The sequence below is a fragment of the Cynocephalus volans genome, chromosome 3 (genome assembly GCF_027409185.1).
Source record: "Cynocephalus volans isolate mCynVol1 chromosome 3, mCynVol1.pri, whole genome shotgun sequence".
Lineage (NCBI taxonomy): Eukaryota > Metazoa > Chordata > Mammalia > Dermoptera > Cynocephalidae > Cynocephalus > Cynocephalus volans.
Window position 1 is genome coordinate 71,165,389 of NC_084462.1, and position 23,156 is coordinate 71,188,544.

The 23,156-nt window shown below is 35.5% G+C and overlaps 1 non-coding gene and 1 pseudogene across 1 annotated transcript; both read left to right on the forward strand.

Annotated features, from left to right (window-relative positions):
- The first annotated feature begins 520 nt into the window (after positions 1-520).
- Positions 521-1,122, forward strand: LOC134373471 (protein tyrosine phosphatase type IVA 1-like; annotated as a pseudogene).
- A 14,937-nt stretch (positions 1,123-16,059) lies between these two features.
- LOC134374175 (U6 spliceosomal RNA) lies at positions 16,060-16,167 on the forward strand. Its single transcript, XR_010023050.1, has one exon. It is a non-coding gene; the product is annotated as a U6 spliceosomal RNA (small nuclear RNA).
- The last annotated feature ends 6,989 nt before the right edge of the window (positions 16,168-23,156 follow it).

Genomic DNA, 23,156 nt, shown 5'->3' on the forward strand with positions numbered 1-23,156 from the left:
CAGCTGCCTCTGCCGCCCCCGTGTGTGTTGCCGCTGCCTCGGGACCAGCTGTATGATTAGGCCACAGTCTTTAATGAGTAAACATATTCCTTTCTGTGGTGTTCTTGGTCACACGTTTATGGAGTTTCTGAAGGGCAGTGGAGATTACTGCCAGGCACAGCACGACCTCTATGCAGACAAGTGAACTGTAGAAATTCATTACTACTCCACCAAGAAGCCCCCATAAGAGTGGTTAACCTGGACACGGAAGTGTTGAATTGACATCTGCAAAGCATTTTACAAGAGTTTTGACCTGGATGGGGTAAATCTCAGTGCACTTCCTTTCTATTGCCTCGGTATTACTGGATTGAAGAATTCCTGCTTCTTGTTAGGAGGTTCATTTCATTTACCATTATTCCCAAGTTTATACTCAAAGCACTGAGAATTTCAAGTGAAGTATATTGAAGTAGACTTCAGTTTCTTTGCATCATTTCTGTATTCAATTTTTGAAATTCTTTCATAGCCCTATTGAGTGTTTTTTTTAACTAAATTAACATGGCTCGAATGGACCGCCCAGCTCCTGTGGAAGTCACATATAAGAACATGAGATTTCTTATTACACACAATCCCACCAATGCGACCTTAAACAAATTTATAGAGGAACTTAAGAAGTATGGAGTTACCACAATAGTAAGAGTATGTGAAGCAACTTATAACACTACTCTTGTGGAGAAAGAAGGTATCCATGTCCTTGACTGGCCTTTTGATGATGGTGCACCACCATCAACCAGATTGTTGATGATTGGTTAAGTCCCATGAAAATTAAGTTTCGTGAAGAACCTGGTTGTTGTAATGCTGTTCATTGTGTTGCCGGCCTTGGGAGAGCTCCAGTGCTTGTTGTCCTAGCATTAATTGAGGGTGGAATGAAATATGAAGATGCAGTACAATTCATAAGACAAAAGCGGTGTGGAGCTTTTAACAGCAAGCAACTTTTGTATTTGGAGAAGTATCGCCCTAAAATGCAGATGCGCTTCAAAGACTCCAGTGGTCATAGAAATAACTGTTGCATTCAATAAAACTGGGGTGCCTGATGCTGTTGCTTTGGAAGTGGAACTTAGGCAGGACCTAATTTGTCATGCATACTAGCCATCTTGTTGGCTTGGTGAATAAATCTAATGAAGCTTCCATAGGAGGATTGAAAAGCAGTTTTACCAGGCCACAAGATTGACAGAATTTCAGCCTCTGTGTTTGGGTTATGATCAAACTATTCGGATACTTAAAAAAGATTCTTGCTGTTTGGCATTTAAAATGTGCTTATCATTTTGTACCAATTGACCTTTCTTGAAATCATGTGATATTGACTTACATTTTCTTGAAATCTGTTCCCATGCCAGAATCTTATCAATACATAAGAAATTTCAAAAGATTAGGTGCCAAAATACCCAGCACAATACTTGTATATTTTTAGTATTATACAGAACTAAAATCCCAGGAACTATGAACACTCTAGACCTTATGCGGTTTATTCCTTCAGTCATATCAAACATTGAAAGTAGGGCCTGTATGGTTATTTGCCTGCTCACTTTGTTTACATCTCCCGTATTCATACCAGTATACATCAGGTTGCATAATCATTGATTTTTTTTTAGCCAAGTCTTACAGTGATTATTTAATGTCTTTCTAATAAATCTCATTTTGTGTTGTTACAAAAAACCTCCATTTTGAAAATCTACATTGTACAGAAGCACATGTCTTTAATGTCTCCAGACAAAAAAGCCTTACGTTAATTTAATGTTTGCACTCTGAGGTGCAACTTAACAGGGAGGTCCTGAAAAAAGAATGGGAGGGGGCTATTAAATATTTTTAGTAAAATGTTGCCTTTGTCTGTGCAGAACATGTAGAATATGCTCTTTAATTTAGTAAATATTTTTTAAAAGGTTTGTTATTTTAGCTAAAACAATTCTTAATCATAAAATTCTTGAAATTCTTTTTCCCCCCATACTTATCAGAAGTTGTTTATCAACTTATGTTTGTTTGAAGTATTTTTCCCCCCTTTTCTTTCCAACCTCTCTTGTAAAAAAAGAAGTGGGTTTCTGCTAATGAATTGAGCAGATATCTAATATTTTATATACCTTTTGAGCTTATAACTTAATATTTGGATACTTGATAATTTGTTTTATTATGTAATTGATAAAATGGTGATCTGTATTAATGTTAGTTCAACCATATATTTATACTGTCTGGGAATGTGTGGTTATAGTTCTGTGGTGAGAAATAATTTGTCAGTGTTCATCAGCTTGTAAAAACTTAGTGTGAGAGCTTCAACATCTAAATAAATAAAGAAATGAAAAAAAAAAAAAAAAAGAATAGAGAGCCCAGAAATCAACCCACAGATGTACAGCCAATTGATATTTGACAAAGGCAACAAAAACATACATTGCAGAAAAGACTGCCTCTTCAGTAAGTGGTGCTGGGAAAATTGGATAACCATATTCAGAAGAATGAAACTAGACCTATACCTCTCACCATATACCAAAATCAACTCAAAATGGATTAAAGACTTAAGTATAAGACCTGAATCTATTGAACTACTAAGGGAAAATATAGAGGAAATATTTCAGGAACTAGAACTGGGCACAGACTTAATGAACAAGAGCCCCAAAACACAAGCAACAAAAGGAAAAATAAACAAATGGGATTATATCAAACTAAAAAGCTTCTGCACAGCAAAGGAAACAATCAACAGAGTGAAACAACAATCTAGAGAGTGGGAGAAAATATGTGCAATCTATACATCCAACAAGGGATTAACATCCAGAATAAACAAGGCACTCAAGCAATTATGCAATAAAAAAACAAATAACCCAATTAAAAAATGGGCAAAGGAGCTGAACAGACATTTTTCTAAGGAAGATACAAATGGCCAACAGGCACTTAAAAAAAATGCTCAACATCACTAATCATCAGGGAAATGCAAATTAAAACCACATTGAGATATCACCTCACTCCATTTAGACTGGCTATAATCAAAAAGATGGAGAATAAAAAATGCTGGCAAGGACATGGAGAGAAAGGAATGCTCCTACACAACTGGTGGAACTGTAGATTAGTACAACCACTATGGAAAACAGTATGGCAATTACTCAAACAACTACAGATAGATCTACCATGCAATCCCACTTCCAGGTATATACCCAAAGGAAAGGAAATCATCATGTCGAAGGGACACCTGCACTCCCATGTTCATCACCACTCTATTTACAATAGCCAAGATACCTAACAACCTAAATGTCCATCGACAGATGACTGGATAAGGAAAATGTGGTATATATACAACATGGAATACTATTCTGCCATCAAAAAGAATGAAATTCTGCCATTTGCAGCAACATGGATGAGCTTAGAGAAAATTATGTTGAGTGGAATAAGCCAGGCATGGAAAGAAAAATACTGCATGTCCTCACTCATAAGTGGGAGCTAAGAGAGAAAGAAGGAAAGAAAGAAATACCACAGTGGTGCATTTGTCTTGCAGAGGGAGTGAGCATATTTAGGTTTGTAGAGTGGGGTAGAGGAGGGGGGAAATGGAATGGGAGGTTGGGGATTAATTGGCTGGGGGGCATGTGGAATAATCAAAATTTGTGGTAATGCGAATGCTGACAGTATTGATTTGGCCATCAAATCTTGGGCACAAGTGGTGATGGTCAGCTTTGCACCCCATGAATATGCATAATCAATTTTTAAAAAGAAAATGTGGTACAGATACACATTGGAACACTATTCAGCCTTTAAAAAGAAGGAAATGCTGTCATTTGTGCCAACATGGATTAACCTGGAGGATATTATGTTAATAAGCCAGGCACAGAAATACAAATATCACATGATCTCACTTATATGTGGAATATAAAAATGGTGAGCTCATAGAAGCAGAGAGCAGAGGGTGATTACCAGGGGTAGGGGCTGGGGGGATAGCAGGGTGGGATTTGGGGGAAATGTTGGTCAAAGGATACAAAATTTCAGTCAGACTTGAGGAATAAGTTCAAGACATCTATTGTATAACATGGTGAATATAGTTAATAAAATGTATTACATACTTGAAAACAGCTTTAAAAAAGTAAGTTTCAAGTGTTCTCATCACAAAAGCTAAGTATGTGAGGTAATACATATGTTAATTAGCTCAATTTAGTCATTCCACAATGTAGACATTTTCAAAATATTGTGTTGTACACCATAAATATTTACAATTTTTGTCAATTAAAAAAATAAATTAAAAAAAAAAATGAGCCATAAACCTTGACAGAAGATGTACAGAGAGCATGTAAGCATATGAATAGATGCTCCACATCACATGTCATCAAGGTAATGCAAATTAAAACAACAATGGGATAACACCACACACCTATTAGAATGGCCACAATCCAGAACACTGACAACACCAAATATTGGTGAGGATGTGAAGCAACAGGAACTCCCATTCATTGCTGGTGGGAAGGCAAAATGGTACAGCCACTTTGGAAGACAGCATGGCAGCTTCTTACAAAATTAAATATACTCCTACCATACGATCTAGAAATTGCACTCCTTGGTATTTACCCAAAGAAGTTGAAAACTTCTGTGCACAGGCAAACCTACATATAGATGTTTATAGCAGCTTTATTCATAATTGCAAAAGTTGGAAGCAATCAAGACGTCCTTCAGAAGGTGATTGGATAAATAAACTGTGGTACATCTAGATAATGGAATATTAGTCAACACTAAAAAGAAGTGAGATATTAAGCCATGGAAAGACTTGGAAGAACCTTAAATGCATATTTCTGAGTGAAAGGAACCAGTCCGAAAAGGCTACATATTGCATGATTCCAACTATGTGACATTCTGTACAAGGCAAAACTATAGAGACAGTTAAAACATCAGTGGTTGCCAGGGGTTTGAAGGGGAGGGAGGGATGAATAGGTAGAGCACAGAGGATTTTTAGGGTAGTGAAACTACTGTACTATAGTGGTGCATAACAATTATAGTATAGTTGTCCAAACCCAGAGAATGTACACCAAGAGAGATCCCTAATATAAACTATGGACTTTGGGTGATTATGATGTGCCAATGCAAATGTATCAGTCGTAACAAATGTACCACGCTGCCGGGTGATGTCAGTAACGGTGGAGGTTGTGCATGTGTGGGGTCAAAAGGTATATGGAAAATTTCTGTACTTTCCTCTCAATATTGCTGTGAACCTAAAACTGCCCTGAAAAGTAAATTCTTTAATAAAAAAAAAAAGACATTACAGTAGTCTTCCAGAACTTATTTTTGCTCCTTATGTTAATAAAATGTATTCATGTCGTTGATGTCATTGTTGTACATTGGTTTTCTCTGTTGTTTGGTGCCTTCATAATTCTTGAGGATTCTAAGAGTTTTAGTTTATGAAGTTTAGCAATAACTCACCATTAGAAATTAAATCTGAGAATTTAAAAATATTTGTTAATTTGCTTTAAAATAAGAACCCATTTTATGTTAACATAAAAACATATTTTACTAGAAATAACTATATTTTTCAAGACAAAAAATATTTTATTGAGAAAACTAAACAATTACTTTATAAATCTTAATGTCTAGCCAAATAGAAGCCAGCCAGATTTTTATATCTGCTTATGCATTTAATTTGTTATAATATGTTGTTTGATGGAAGTATATGAAGATAATCCAACTTCATACAGATGTGGAATTGGAAAAGCGAGGACCATTTCAATCGTCTTGTCAGATCACTGTGGTCAGTTTTTAAGGTTAGTTGCAATGTAGAATCTGAAACCATATCAATAAACTTTCAGTACACTGTTATATTAAAATCCATTGTTCTATCTTGCAGTTTGATTGGATTTTTACCCATGATCAATTCTGTAATGATCAGACTGACACCAGACTCTCACCCCAACATTTGATGGCCACATGTTACCGACGAAAAGCCCAGGAAGCTGAGGGAAGAGAGGTGGCTCCGCGATTTGGAACTGACAACAGTTCCCTTGAGATTTTCCTCTCTTCCAGCTCATGGCAATGCACTGCAGTTTATGGGCACTAGGTTACATGGAATTACAGACTGAATTATCTCCTTTCAACTTAAGTAACCCTCCCAAGATGGACAAATGTTATAGAATTCAACCTTCGAAGGGACCTTGGATCAAAGATTATACTAACACAGCAAGCACAAGTGAACAAGAAAATGGCAAACCTGACACATCTCCTGCCAATTTATGAGATTAAAAATGGCAACCACCAAATAGTCAGATCTGACAAGAAGTCGGAAAAAAGATTTGAAATTATCAAGAAGACTGTTGGAGATATACTATCACCATCAACATCACCTCAAATATACAGTAAGCCTGAAGGCACTGGCTGTGAGAGTATGAAGCAAGACATTTAAACAGTATGTGTGTGTGTGTGTGTGTGTGTGTGTGTGTGTGTGTTTGAGTTTAGAAAGAGGCATCAGAGGAATACCTTTTTCGTAAAGAAAGTCCAAAATAGTCTTTGCTGTCAATAGAAAACTATAAATTGTTCAGTCTTGATTATATTTGACCTAAGTATATACAAGATGTTGCAACAGATTGTTCTTTCAAGTAGCTAAACATTTCCCTACTTTACATCCAAGAAGACATCCTAGTTTAAAAAAAACCACAAACATTCGAAATAGTGAATTCATGCTGGGGTGCTCTGAGCATCTTGCATCTGATCAGCAATAAAAAACAAAAGAAAAGCTATACTTAACTCTCGAAACTTGGTGCCAATATTCTATGTCCAATAATATATTTAGCATGCTCAATGTAACACATAATTTATAATTAAGTATGGTTGTTTATCACTGTCCAATGACAGGCTATGAGCAGAAAGTGACAATGGCGAGAATTATATTGTCATTGTTTTAACAGCAGTCAGGAATTATCTGAATTATTTTTTAAATCATTTTTTTAAATGAGCAGAATGTCATTCTGTTGTATTTCTTAGGATCCAAACTCAGAAAAAAAAAATTATCTGATACATAAACTACACACTTAGGAACAGTTTAAATTGTAGAGTCATGAAATATCCTGAAACCTTTCATATTTGGCCTGAATAAAATGTTTTGTTGCTTATTGAGCTAATTAGCTCACAGTTTAATATGAGGAGATATTATCCACTCCTCCCATCCAGCTTGGCAGGGCAGGAATGACTACTCTCTCCTTGCTGTCTCATAGTACTTCATACATAAATGCAGCAGGCCACTGTTCACAAAGACCAGACCAAGTTCTTCAAAGTATGAACTTTGTAACCAATTCTCTGCATTAAATTCCTTCCATTATAAGTACTCATGTGGTTTCTATTTCTTAGTAAGACCCTGACAGATTTACTGTCCATGAATAGGGAAATGGTTAAAGGATGATAATAATAATCACAATAGTTTATATTTATCAAGAACTTACAGGCCCTATGCTAGAGGTTTTGCATGCATTAACGCATTTAATCCTCCTGATAAATCTAAAAGATAAGTATTTCATTTATCTCCATTTTATAGAGAGGTGGCACAACTTGCATGAGGTCACACAGCTAATCAGTGGCCCAAATAAGACTTGAACATAGGTCTGTGTGACACTAAATTCATACCTATATTCACCACTATAACGCATATTACACAAACATCAAAAGGATATTTTCAAAAAATATATAGTAAAGTGTCCATCACATATTTTAAAAGTAAGATATTGCTATGGATTGAATTGCACCCCCAAAGTCCAGGTACTAGAAACTTAACCCCCACTATGACTGTTAAGAGGGTAGGAAATCCTATTATGGTAATTGAAAGGTGAGGACTTGAAGAGGTGATTAGAGTGTGAGGACCATGCCAATGTGAATAGATTAATCCATTTGATGGTTTAATGGTGGTCATGGGCATGGTTCTGAGGGCTTTAAAAGAAGGGCCAGTGAGGAGGCTAACTCTCTCCCTGCTTCTGCCATCCTCCATGTGACACCTTGCTTTGCTGTGAGGAGTCACTACCCACTAACAGGTTCTCACCAGATGTGTTCCCTGGACTTTGGACTTCCCAGCCTCCCAAACTGTAAGCAATAAATATTGTTTCTTTATAAATAACCCAGTTCCAAGTATTTTGTTATAAGCAACAGAGACAAGCTAATACAAATATAAATTCAATGTGTAGGATCCCAGGTTTTTTTTAAAAAGTCTCATATGCATCTACTTATCTCATAAATGAGACTAGAAATGCCAAAATAAGCTATTTCTAGGTGGTAGAATTATGGATCATTCTTATTTTCTTCCAAATGCACCTACACGCTTTTCCGAATTTTCCAATTTTTAAGAGAATGGATGTATATGACCCTGTATTAATCAAGATTAGGTGTGAGAGGGCTGGCTGGTTAGCTCGGTTGGTTAGAACACAGCCTTATAACACCAATTTCATTGGTTCAGATCCCCGTCCTGGCCATCTGTCAAAAAAAAAAAAGTAGTAACATGTGACAAAATTACTAATATCACACGAATGAAAGAGATGACATCACAACATCACTACAGATACCACAGTCAAGATTAGGTGTGAGACCTCCGAGACTTGATCAAAGACCAGGGCACGTGCACTTTTGTTGCTCAGTCAGTCTCTGTGTGCCTTTTCATGGCCTTCCATTCTCACACCAGACAGCAGCAAAGAGCAAGGGAAGAAGTATATACCCCTCCCCTTGAAGAAGAGTTCTTGGAAATGTCATACACATCTGTTTCCATGGCATTGACCAGAGGTGAGTCACAGGGTTACTCCAGGCTGCAAGGGAGGCAGATAAACGTAGTCATTTATCTGATGCCAGTGTGGGTCTGTTAGTGAAGGACAGATAGGTGCAGGTGATCGGCACTCTCTTGCACAGACCATATAATCAGTGTAAAATAAAAATAATTTGTGTAACTTTAATTGCTCAAATTTACTATATAGTGTCTAACTAACTGGATTCTCTTTGTATCCAGATAGAGATGTTTGACCTTTTGGCTTTTACAGTGAGTGTAGTATTTGGGGAGTGATTTTTTTTTAAAATAAAAATTTCATTTTAAAATAATTTTAGACTTACAGAAAGGTTGTAAACACAGTACAGAGAGCTCCTTTACTTTGTTTTATTTTCCCCAAATATTATCATTTTAAATTACCACAGTGCATTTGTCAAAACTAAAAAGCCAACAGCGGTACATTTTTATTAACTAAATTCCAGACTTTAATCAGATTTCACCAGTTTTTCATTACTGTCTTTTCTGTTCCAGGATCCAATCCAGGATCTCACATGACATTAAGTTATCATGTCTTCTTAGTCTCCTCTAGTCTGAGACAGTTTCTCAGACTTTCCTCATCTTTTTTTTTTTTTTTTCTTAACGACCTTGACAGTTTTGAGTACTGGTCAGGTATTTGTAGAATGTCCCTCAGTTTGGGTTTTTCATGTTTTCTCATGGTTATGGGCTTGGGGAAGAAGACCACAGAGGTGAAGTGCCCTTCTCATCACGTCCTATCTGGGCATATGACATCTATCTGACACCACCAATCATGTTAACCTTCACCACTTCATTAAGGGAGTGTTTGCCAGGTCTCTTTGCTATAAAGTTACTGTTTTTCCCTCTCTATACACTTTGGAAGTGAATTACTAAACTCAGCCCATAATTTGAGGAGGGGTGGGGCTATCAATACACATTACTTGGTATTCCGCTGTAAAGATTTGCCTCTGCTTGGTGGAAGAGAACATTTTTTTTTTTTTTTTTCCTGACCGGTAAGGGATCGCAACCCTCGGCATGGTGTCGTCTGCACCACGCTCAGCCAGTGAGCGCACCGGCTATCCCTATATAGGATCCAAACCTGTGGCCTCGGCGCTACCAGCACCACACTCTCCCAAGTGAGTCGTGGGGCTGGCCCGAGGAGAACATTTTTAACACTCAAAAAGCATTGCTTTTGCGTCAACGCAATGAAAACATGATGAGACCATCTGATAGGTATTTTGGTCAGTGCTGGGGATACCCTGATATAGCTCTAGTTTTGAAGAATATACAATCTTGTCACAGACAAAGATATGCAAGGAAAGGGTTGTGGTCCAAAGTGAGAAGTGCTTTAGAGGTGTGTGTCCAAGAATGGCAGAGGTGAGGGAGGTTTTATTCTCTAGGAGAGAGAAGGTCAGGAAAGGCCTCAGAGGGAAGTGATATCTGAGGTAAAACTGAGTACACTTGCCTAGTTAAGCAAATAATTGAAGATCTGGTTAACCATTATCAGAAGAAAAGGACAAAAAGCTGGTTTGTAACCTATAAAGCTCAGTGTTTGATTTGCTGGATCTGAGATAGGAACATCCAGTAGACATGTGGATATTCTGGCCTGAGTCCTGCGAAGAGGAGGAGGTTTAAGAGACAGATTTAGAAATCTATTCTCTCAGAGGGGATTTAGGAGCCTTCCCCAGTGGTTAAAGTCTTCATGAGAGAGAATGGAAAGTGAAAAGAGGTGGTAAAAGGAGAGGAGGAAAGAATTCAAGGTTCCCTCTCACTTAAAATTTCTCTCCAGACACACATCTGCTTTACAGTGTGAAGCAAAACCACATTTACTGGCAGGATTGAAGTACATGGGGTAATCAAAGAAAATACTGGGGTGTTCCCCATTAAGTGAAGCTGCTTCTACTAAACACCACTCAGGAGGGATTTCTGATTAACTTGATGGCTGTGATGCTGGATGATACTGAGCATGACTTCTTCCTATCACCCTGAACCCATGTGGTAGAATCTTCACACAGGATTAAAACCGAGGAAAAATGTCTCTTTCATGACTTTAAAATGCTCAGGTGTATGTTTGTTCTGATTACCTGTTATAATCTGTTCAACAAAGAATATAAATAAAACTGAGAAACAAGTAGTAAAAATCACTCATAATTCCATCCCACAAAATAATTAACTACAACTAAAATTTTTATATGTGGATACACACACATACACAAATAGGTATTATAATATAATAGATGTACATTGTAGAAAAATTAGAAATGGTAGATAATTATATGAAAAAATCAAGGTCACCTACATAGCCTCCGGCAGATTTTTTAATACCTATGTTTGCATTTCTTTTTTTAACCAAATACTGGAATCATACTATGCATGTTGTTCCATAATTCTCCTTTAAAATATGTTATCATCAATGATCATTATCACCATCATTAGAGTTATTAATTATCGAAACATGTACTTTCAGGGAGGTATCATTATTCCCATTTTGCAGATAAAGACATTGAGGATGACAGATATTAAGTAAATTATGATTTGGAGCAATTTTAACCAAGTCTTATGGCCTCCAAACCCATGCACTTAATCTGCGTCAATAAATACACAATCAGAATGTTAGTTTAAAATTAATTGTTCAATTTATTAAAATTACAAATACAAAACCTTGGCTCAACTTAAAATGTTATTCTCTTATTCTTAAAAATCTAGAGAATTTTAGTAATCATTTATAAGAAGCTTGGATTAATTTTGGTTCCATTTAAAAATTTAATTAAATTCTATAATTATTTCAAATTGACTTTTTAAATTTAATATAGTCAATTTCTTTTTTTAAGTATTTCTATTATCTCATTAACAAGGAGACCCTTCCAGAGTATTTAAATAATACTTGTAAATTTAATAAGTTAAATATAAATATGATGAGTCTTAAATGCTTTTCATTGTTCCTCTACTGTTTATAAAATAAGATTTAAACACTAAATAACAAGTTTAAACCAATTACTCCTTTACACATTGTAAGTTAGAATCTCAATCTAGCATGCTAAATTCTATTAAACATTACAAATACCTAAAGAAGCAAACAGAAACAAATTCATTAACACATAAATATTAATACCTCATGTCTAATTTACTTCTTCATCTTTACCCTTAATTCTAAGTATCTTGAATCAAAACATATTTATCCAAGGCTGGCCAGTTAGTTCAGTTGGTTAGAGCGCTGTGTTATAACATCAAGGTCAAGGGTTTGGATCCCTGTCTTGGCCAACCACCAAAACACAAACAAGCAAACAAACAAACAAAACCCTATTTATCCAGTTCCAGTTCACGTAATGGAGGAGTAGACCGTATTAGACTAATTCTTCTACCAACAACAACTATAAATTCTGTCCAAATTAAAAAAACAACTGTGTGGAGGGCAACTGAAAGTAGGAAGAAATGGGAATGAATATTATCCTTAAAGAAAGGAAGCTCACTGGGTGAGGTCTACATTTAATCAGCATTTCCCCAGCACATTTCACAGTTCATTGCAGTGCCTGGGGAAATCGAGCTCAAGCACCTTTACTAGTCTGATGAGACAAAAGTCAGAGTTCTTTGGAAATGATCCAGAGGCACTGGATGTTGGGGGGCGGGGGAAGGTGTGTAGGGCAGGCAAGAAATCCTGAAAAGGAGAAAACCACAGAGGAGAGATCCAAAGTGTTCATATAAGTTTCCCACAAGTCCTTGACTAACTTCTAAATTGTGTATGCACAGGACAAGGCTTCAAGGAACCCAGCAAAAAGAAAGAGGCTAAAGAACTGAGGTGAGATTTTAGCAGTTGTTTAGCACTTAGGAGATAAAAGTTTGGTATTTAAGTCCAACAAAAATTGAGAAGTTTGGAAAAGTTGGGCTTTCTACTGAAATGTCAAAAGGGCCGTGACTTAGGGGTAAAGACCACATCCTGGAACCAAGGGCAAAATGAATTTATCTACCCCAACAAAGCCTAAAATTAAGCTCTATGGGATCGAGCTGATCTGCCAGTAATTTAACTGCTGCCACAACAAAATTTAGTACTCTTTAGAGGAAGATAACATAACCCAGATTTTCTACAACATATTATTCACAACAACCAGTATTCACTGACACACACAAAATTTACCAGCCATGCAAAGACACAAAAAATGTGACTTTTAATCAAGAGGTCAGTAGAAACAGACTCACAAATGACTCAGATGTTGAAATTAGCTGAAAAGGGTCTTTAAAAAGGTATAAATATCTTTAATAACCTGTAGGAAAAGATGGACAAAATGGGTAAACAGATAAGGAAATTCAGTAGAGAAATGGGAAGTTTTTTTTAAAGAACCAAGCAGAAATTCTAGACTTCTAGAAATTCTAGATGAATAACCTGAATCCTAATCACAAGGAATTATCAGACAAACCCAACTGACTGACATCTACAAAATACTTGCCCTGTAATCTTTAAAAGCATCAGAGATGTGAAAGGTAAGGAAACAGGAGAAACTGTCTTGTAATGCTCAGCATACAGGTCCTATGCATTTTTGTTATTTATACTCATCAAAGTCATTCATCATCTTAATGCATATTGCACAGTCATCAAAACAATATTTTCAAAAAGATAAATATATAGAAAAGTGCCCATAATATAATATTAATTTTTAAAAGTAAGATTAAAAACTCAAATGTATAGAATCCTGAGTTTTATTTTTTATCTAATATCTACCTATCTATGTATCTGTCTATCTATCTCATAAATGGCGCTAGATATGTTGATGATGAAAGCCCTTCTTTACACAGAAAGGGCACATTGTTTGATAGCTAACAAATTTAACAGTAATGGTAGAAATTTACCATTTTACTCATCCATGGATGCTAAAGCCTTGGATGAAAAGTTGGTGGGGAGGTGGCTATTCACATAGTTCACAAGTCGCACACAACAGGTTACTTGATGATTATAAAAGGAAAAAAATCAACTTCACATTGGAGAAATCAGATTGCCAACATCTTAACTCAATGATCACTCTCATCCTTCCTCACGGAGGGACAGCACCACAGCATGTGCCTCCTGCTGTGGTATAATTTAAATAACACAGTCTCACTTATGAATGTTCTTGCTGAGAATATTTAACCTGATTTTAAGTTATTTAGATATAACTTCCATTATATAAGAAATATGGAGGCAACAGCAACAGGTTAAATGATATCATAAGGAGTAAATCAGAAAAATCCAAAACATGGGACTTATTACAGGACAATTGGCCTAGTCTCTTTTAAAAAAAAAGTCATGATGAAAAAATGAAGGCTCTCGATGGTCCTAATTTTAAAAAGGCATTAATTTAAGAGATGTAATCATATTACATTGGTCTTTGATTAGATTCTGGTTTGAATAAATTAGATTTTAAATATATTTGGGGGATAATCGGAAAATTTGAACACATATACATACTGGGTATTAGATGCTATTAAGGAATTATCGTTAATGTTGCCTGAGGTGACAATCGGTTATGATTAAGTAGGAAAATATACATACTGTTTGGAAATGCTGGGGTAATGTACTATTGTCCTCAATTATTTGATCCCTCTTCCCTGGGTTAGGATTATATATACTTACCTCCCCTCACCTTGTGCCCTGTGATTTGCAGGCCTTCCTGTAGGAGGAGTATATTTCTCCACCCTATTGACATCACGCTGGTCTTTGGTTAGTGAAATGTGAGCAAAAGCAACAGTTTTCCCATTTTGGCAGAAGCTTGAAGTGGCACTGCAAGTTTCTGTCTGCTGCCTTATTCTTTTCCTTCTTCCATGATAATGGTATGACCCAGATAGGGGCTGCCCTTTCAGCCTGGGTCCCAGGATGATGAGAGGGGTGACGTAGACCCACAGCCTATCCATAGGCTGGAGTATGACCAGCAGCTTACACATGATGTGACGGAAAATAAACCTTTGTTCTGGTAAGCTGCTAAGATTAGGGGGTTACTTTTTATAGCAGCATAACATAGTGAAAGCTGAGTGATACAGACATATATCAAAGTATTCAGGGATAAAATATTTTTAAATCATTTAGAAAAAATTCAAAGAAATATGAGATATAAAAAAGAACCAAATGAAAATTTTTAAATTAAAAAAAAATGCAACCACTTAACTTTTTAAAAACTTGCTGGATGTGCTCAATAGAAGAACGGAGATGATAGAGGAAAGAATCAGTAAACCTAAAGCTAGAACAGAAATGACCCAACCTGAGCAACAAAGACAAAATAGATGGGGAAAAACATGAATGGAGAATCAGGGGCCTGTATGACAAAAACAAAATATTAAATGTCACATCATCAAAGACCTGAAAAGAAAGGAGAAAGAAGATGGAGTTAAAAACATATTTGAAGTATAATGGCTGAAAAGTTCCCAAATTAGGCAAAAGATATAAACCTGCAGATTCAAAAAACAGAGAAAAATCCCAAAGAGGATAAATTCAAAGAATTTCACACTAAGACACATCACAGTCAAACTTCTGAAACTTAAAGACAGGAAAAATCCCAAAATCAACAAGAGGAACAACAATTTGAATGACAGTAGATTTTTCATCAGTAACTGTGGAGGTGAGAGGGAAGTGGCGTGATATTTTTCAAGTGCTGAAAGATAAGAACTGTTGAACCAGAATGCTATACCCAACAAAAATATCCTTCAGTAAGAAAGAGGGAACCAAAACATTCTCAGATGAAGGAAAACTAACAGAATTTGATGCCAACAGACCTACACTAAAAGAATGGCTAATGGGAGTTCTTCAAACAAAAAGAAAATGATAAAAGAAGGAAACTTGGAACATGAAGAATGAAGAAAGGATGACAAAAAGAGTGAAATATGTGAGCAAGTATAATAGTTTACCCTCCTCTTGAGTTTTCTAAATTATATTTGATAATTGAAGCAAAAAAAATAACACTTTGTGATATGATTCTCAATGTATGTGAGTAAACATCAAAGACAATTATTTTATAAGGTGGGAGTAAAGGAATTTATACTTTTCTACACTTAATTCAAATGGTAAAATGTTGATATCAGTGAACAGTGTTAAGTTATATATGTATAATATAATACCTAGAGCAACCACTGAAAAACCAATGAAAGAGATACTTTCAAAAACACTATGGATAAGTCAAACGGAATTCCAAAATATGTTCAAGTAATCCACAGGAAGACAGGAAAAGTGAAAAAGATAAACAAAAACCAGAAGTAATAAAAAAGAAAACCCCAACATATCAACAATTTCATTAAATGTAAATCAATCTAAATACAACACTTAAAAGGCAAAAATTGGCAGAATGGACTTAAAAAAAACATGACCCATGCTAGCTTTGGCAGCACGCATACTAAAATTGGAATAATACAGAAAAGAATAGCATGGCCCCTGCACAAGGATGACAATGCAAATTTGTGAGATGTTCCATATTTTTCCAATACCAGACCCCACACAAGAGGAAATAGATGAATTGCTTGAGGAGGAATCCCAAAGGGCGATACTAAGAAAACTCAAAATGATGGATGAAAAAACGGAAGTCATGATGAAGTCAAAAAGAAATTTGAGGACATGTATGAGAAATTCAACGAAGAGATACAAGCAATATAAATAAATAAATAAATAAATAAATAAATAAATAAATAAATAAATAAATAAATAAATAAATAAATAAATAAAAAGCAGAAATCCCAGAACTGAAGAATTCACTCAAAGAAATAAAAATTACAACTGAGAGCATAAAGGGCAGGCTAGAACAAGCAGAAGAAAAAATCTCCAAACTAGAAGACATCTGTTTGAATTAACACACCTGGACCAAAAAAAAAAAAAGAAAGAAAGAAAGAAAAAAGAATTTTAAAAAATTAAGAAAACCTCTGAAATATTTCTGATAATCTTAAGCATGCAAATATCCATATTTAGGTGTACAGGAAGGGGAAGAGAAAGGAAAAGGCATTGAAAGCCTATTTAATGAAATAACTGCTGAAAACTTCCCAAATATTGGGAGAGAGAGATGGCCTTACAGATCCAAGAATTTCATCACCAAACAGATTCAACCCAAAAAGGAACTCCCTGAGACACATTGTAGTCAAATTATCAAAAGGCAAAGGCAAAGTATGAATTCTAAAATCAGGAAGAGAAAAGCATCAAATCACCTATAAGGGAATACCCATCAGGCTAGCAGCAGACTTCTCAACAGAAACCCTACAGGCCAGGAGAGAATGGGATAATATATTCAAAGTGCTAAAAGAAAAAAAACTGCCAACCCAGAATACTATATCCAGCAAAGCTTTCCTTCAGAAATGAAGAAATAGTATCTTTCCCAGACAAACAAAAATCGCAGAAATCTACCACCACAAGATTGGCCCTTCAGCAAAGTCTCAGGAAGGAATCAAAAGAGAGATATAGGTCACCATAAATACATGAGAAGGAATAAAAACTGCTAGTATAACAGATATGCAAATGAGAAAGAGAAAGAAAATGTATTTTATCACTACAAAAAAAACACAACAGCAAAGATAAATAATAAAAGAGAAAGAAAGAAAGATAAGAAATATAAAACAACCATAGAGAAATTAATAAAATGGCAGGAATAAGACAATACCTTTCAATAACAACCTTGCATGTAAATGGACTAAATTCTCCACATAAAAGCTATAGCCTGGCTGAATGGATTAAAAAACTTGACCCAACAATATGCTGCCTGCAAGAAACTCACTTTACCAATAAAGACACACACAGACTAATAAACGGATGGAAAAAGACATTGCATGCAAATGGAAACCAAAAACTGTCAGGAATTGCCATATTTATATCAGAAAAAATAAACTTCTAATGAAGAACTAAAAAAGCGACAAAGAAGGACATTATATAATGATAAAAGGATCAATGCAGCAAGAATATATAACAATCATAAATATATATACACCCAATATTGGAGCTTCTACGTATATAAAGCAACTGTTATTGCATCTAAGGAGAGAAATAGACCCCAACCCAGTAGTAGGTGGGGACTTTAACATGCCACTCTCTGCATTGGACAAATCATCTAGACAAAGAAACAGCAGAGAAATATTGGATTTAAATACCACTTTAGACCAAATGGACTTGACAGACATATCCAAAACATTTCATCCAATGACAACAGAATATACATTCTTCTCATTAGCACATGGATCATTCTCCAAGATAGACCACATGTTAGGTCACAAATTAAGTCTTAACAAGTTTAAACAGATTGAAATCATATGAAGTATATTTTCAGACCACAATGGAATAAAATTAGAAAATAACAACAAACAAAACTATGGAAACTATACAAATTCATGGAAATTAAACAACATGCTACTGAACAACCAGTGGGTCAAAGAAGAAATAAAGAAGGAAATAAAAAAATTCCTTCAAGTGAATGAAAATACAAGTACAACTTACCAAAACCTGTGGGATACTGCAAAAGCATACTAAGAGAGATGTTTATTGCAATAATTGCTTACTTACATCAAAAGAATAGAAAGACTTCAAATAAACAACTTAACATTAAATCTCAAAGAACTAGAAAAACAAGAACAATCTAATCCCAAAACTAGTAGATGGAAAGAAATAATTAAGATCAGAGTAGAACTAAATAAAATAGAGACCAAAAGAATGACACCAAAAAATCAACAAAACAAAAAGTTGTTTTTTTGAGAGGATAAACAAATAGACAAGCCATTGGCCAGGCTACTAAAAACAGAAGACAGTAGTCTAAATAACAAAAATCAGAAATGAAAAAGGAGACATTACAACTGATACCACAGAAATGCAAAGAATCATTAGCATCTATTATGAACAACTATACACCAACATATTCAAAAACCTGGAGGAAATGGATAAATTTCTGAACACATACAAACTACCAAGACTGAACCAAGAAGAAATACAAAACCTGAACAGACCAATAACAAGCAACAAGATTCACACAGTATTCAGCAGTCTCCCAAGAAAGAAAAGCCCGGAACCAGATGGCTTCACTGCTGAATTCTACCAAATGTTTAAAGAAGGATTAACACCAATCCTTTTCAAACTATTCCAAAAAATTAAAACAGAGGCTATTCTCCCAAATTCATTCTATGAGGCCAGCATCACCCTGACACCAAAATCAGACAAAGACACAATAAAAAAAGAAAACTATACACCAATATCCTTGATAAACAAAGACACAAAAAATCCTCAACAAGATATTAACAAACAGAATACAACAGCACATCAAAATGATTATACACCATGATGAAGTGGGACTCATCCTAGGGATGCAAGAATGGTTCATCATATGCAAATCAATAAATGTGATAGACCACATCAACAAAAGCAAGGACAAAAACCACATGATCATCTCAATAGACACAGAAAAAGAATTTGACAAAATTCAGCATCTCTTCATGATGAAGACCCTCAGCAAATTAGGTATAGAAAGAAAATATCTCAACACTATAAAAGCCATATATGACAAACCCACCACCAACATCATCCTGAATGGGGAAAAACTAAAAATCTTTCCTTTAAGAATAGGAACAAGACAAGGATGTCCATTCTCACCACTCCTATTCAACATAGTATTGGAAGTATTAGCCAGAACAATCAGGCAAGAGAAAGAAATAAAGAGCATCCAAATTGGAAAAGACAAAGTCAAATGTCACTGTTCGCACATGACATGATCCTATATATAGAAAAACCCATAACCTCTACCAAAAAAACTCTTAGAGCTGATTTAAAAAATTCAGTAAATTTGCAAGATACAAAATCAATACACAAAAATCAGTAGTATTCTTATACACCAACAACAAGCAAGCAGAAAAAGAAACCAAGAAAGCAAGTCCACTTATAATAGTTACCAAAAGAATAAAATACCTAGGAATAAATTTAACCAAAGAGGTGAAAGATCTCTACAATGAAAACTATTAAACTCTGCTGAAAGAAATAAAGGGAACATCAAAAGATGGAAAGATATTCCTTGTTCATGGACTGGAAGAATTAACATTGCAATTGTCCATACTACCCAAAGTGACCTACAGATTCAATGCAATGCCCATGAAAATACCAATGACATTCCTCACAGAAATAAGAAAAACAATCCTAACATTCATATAGAACAATGAAAGACCCGAAATAGCCAAAGAAATCCTGAGCAAAAAACCCCCCCCCAAAACTGGAGGCATTACACTACCTGACTTCAAGTTATACTACAAAGCTATAGTAACCAAAACAGCATAGTACTGGCATAAAAAAAGACACATGGACCAATGGAACAGAATAAAGAACTCAGAAATCAACCTAGGTACTAAAGGCACCAAGAACATACACTGAAGAAAGGACAGCCTCTTCAGCAAATGGTGCTGCGAAAAGTGAATACCCATGTGTAGAAGAATGAAACAAACAAACAAAACTCAAATAATGCAATTTAAAAATGGGCAAAGGAGCTGAATAGATGTTTTTCAAAGAGAGACATACAAATGGCCAATACAGGTGTATGAAAAAATGCTCAACATCACTAATTATCAAGGAAATGCAAATCAAAACCACATTGAGATAATCTCTCTCCAGTTAGACTGGCTATTATCAAAAAGATAGAGAATAAGAAATGTTGGCAAGGATGCAGAGAAAGGGGAACCCTCTACATCACTGGTGGGACTGTAAATTAGAGCAGCTACTATGGAAAACAGTATGGAGGTTCCTCAAACAACTACAGATAGAACTACCATATGATCCAGCAATCCCACTTCTGGGTATACACCCAAAGAATTGAAACCATCATGCTGAAGGGATACCTGCACTCTCATGTTCATCGCAGCTCTATTTTTAATGGCCAAGATATGGAACCAACATAAATGTCTATCAATGTACAAGTGGATAAGGAAAATGTGGTATATATACACAATGGAGTATTACTCAGCCATAAAAAAAGAATGAAATTCTGATATTAACAGCAACATGGATGAGCTTGGAGAAAATCATGTCAAATCAAATAAGCCAGGTACAGAAAGAGAAGCACCACATGTCCTCACTCATAAGTGGGAGCTAAGAAAGAAAGAAAGACCACAAGAAAACATTTAACTTTCAAAGCAGACCTATAGTTACTAAAAGTGTGAAAGGGGGAGGGAAAGGGAGCTTAGGGAGTGATTAGGTAAGGGACACAAAGAATAATTACAATTTGTAATGATGAACATGCTAATAATATTGATTTGATCATCACATACTGTACACAAATACTGACAGTCAATTCTGTACCCCATAAATATGTATAATCAAATATAAATAAATTAGTTTTTTTAAGAAAGAACTTTTCAGCACACTCCTCTAACATTGAAGTAGAACATCTATTCCAAATCTAAAATCTTTAAATAATTCTGTGTCAATTGTATATCCTATTTTGTTTTACAAAAATTAATTTCTTGTGCCAATTAAATTTCAACTTCATTTATATTGCATAAATGAATTGTTGAAGTGCAGAAAGGTATTTTAAAAAATAAAGTGATTATTCAAGGTACAGGGAACCCTATAAGGATGGCTGGTTTCATGTTAGCTCTTTCTAGAGAGGAATAGAATACATTTACTTTCTTCTACCACGAAGATAGGCAGTTACTCTAGAAGGATGGTTGTCTACACATACTCCAATCCTACCTCCTTCCCTGAACCCAGACAGTGAAACTACTGACTTACCAGTGCAAAGAAACATTTAACAAAAAACAAAGACAAAACTCAAATGTTTTCTGCTTCTAGCTATGACAGAGTAATTGTTATCAGATTTACTCTCTTACTGAGAAACACTATGAAAACTAGATTGAAAGGCTGTGTTAGGAAGGCTATTTGAAAGTATTGGAGAGTAAGCAAGACTTGAAGGACCGAAAGGACGAATGTCTTCAAGCAAAGAAAGGTGCGCTGAGTTGTGTCATACATTCTCAGTAGCTTTTCCCCCTTAGGGATTTGCAAATTCACAGTTCCACCATAGATCCTGAATATAAAGCAGTCTCCTAGAACTTTCAGCAAGTTTAGTGACCTAGGGAGACAAAAATTGGAGTTCAGAGGCACCTAGGCAGCCAGGATTTGAGTGGTCAAGATTCCAGAAAAAAAAAGGGAAATGCAAAGAAGTAAAATCCTATTTATAATACCCTCTGAAGGCATTTGCTGACACCTAGGTTGAGCTCATAAGATTCCAGGAAAACAAACAGAAAGTTGCTAAGAGGTTAAAAAGCTAAGCAGAGAGTTTGGCAGTCTCATATTTATGAGGAGACAAATATTGGAGTTCAGAATTCACCATGAATAAAGGACCCTGGTAAAACTCAAACCCTTCAATTAAGACCTGTGAACAGGCTAGGCCCTAGGCAAACTGGACATAGCCCAGCTTCACCAGAGGAGATGATTGCCCTAATCTCTTTGTCTGCCAGGGTGAGGAGACTTCAGGGTGGAAGGGGAGCACAGGGTGCAGTGTCAGGATGATTGGAGCCAGGTTCTCATTGTCAGAGAAGGGAATTACAAACATGGAAAGGGTTACAGCTAGAATGAAAAACTGAGATGTACTGGAATTCAAGGGATTGGCGTGAGCTCAAAGTTTTCAATTTATATAGATAGAAATAGAAATAAATATAGGTGGAAATCTATGTGTGTGTATGCATACATACATCATACATGTATACATACATATGTATATCTGCTATATGTATGTACATATACACTTAAATACATACATGCATATTTCTGTCTACTAAAAGGGCCTGGTATATGGCCCAAGGCAAGACAGGGACATCTTGTGCCTGAAAACCAGGAAGTGCTCAAAAAATGATGGGAATATGTCAAAAGGACAAGGAAGCCAATGTGGAGGAACTCTTACCAGCCAAATCAGGGACAATTTGAACACCAAAACACATAATGACAGTAATGGATTATGACCACTGAATAAAATAGGAAGCCATGAGTTCATACTGATATAAATAGGTAAATAAATTAAAAGTTTGATGAGGAACTGAACATTTACATAGTTTAAAATTACTTTCCCATATTTATTAATTGCAAAACACAATATGAGTATCTTTAGCTACATACTATATGATTCCACATGCATACTTTAGCTATATACAGTATGATTCCATTTAAATGATATGTTTTAAAGCATAAAGATACTATGGAAAAGGCAAAACCATAGAGATGGAGAACAGATTCATAGGTTGCCTGGTGTTAGGGGTTGGGAGGGCTTGACGACAAAAGGGCAGCATGAAGGAATATTTTCTGGAGTGATGGAATTGTTCTGTATCTTACTCTGGGGGTAGTCATATTATTCTATATATTTTTCAAAACTTATATAACTGTGCACCAAAAAAAAGTGAATTTTATTGTACATAAATTTTTTAATAAATCAAAAAGGAATACCTTTATAGTGAAAAAGCCTGAGAGACAACG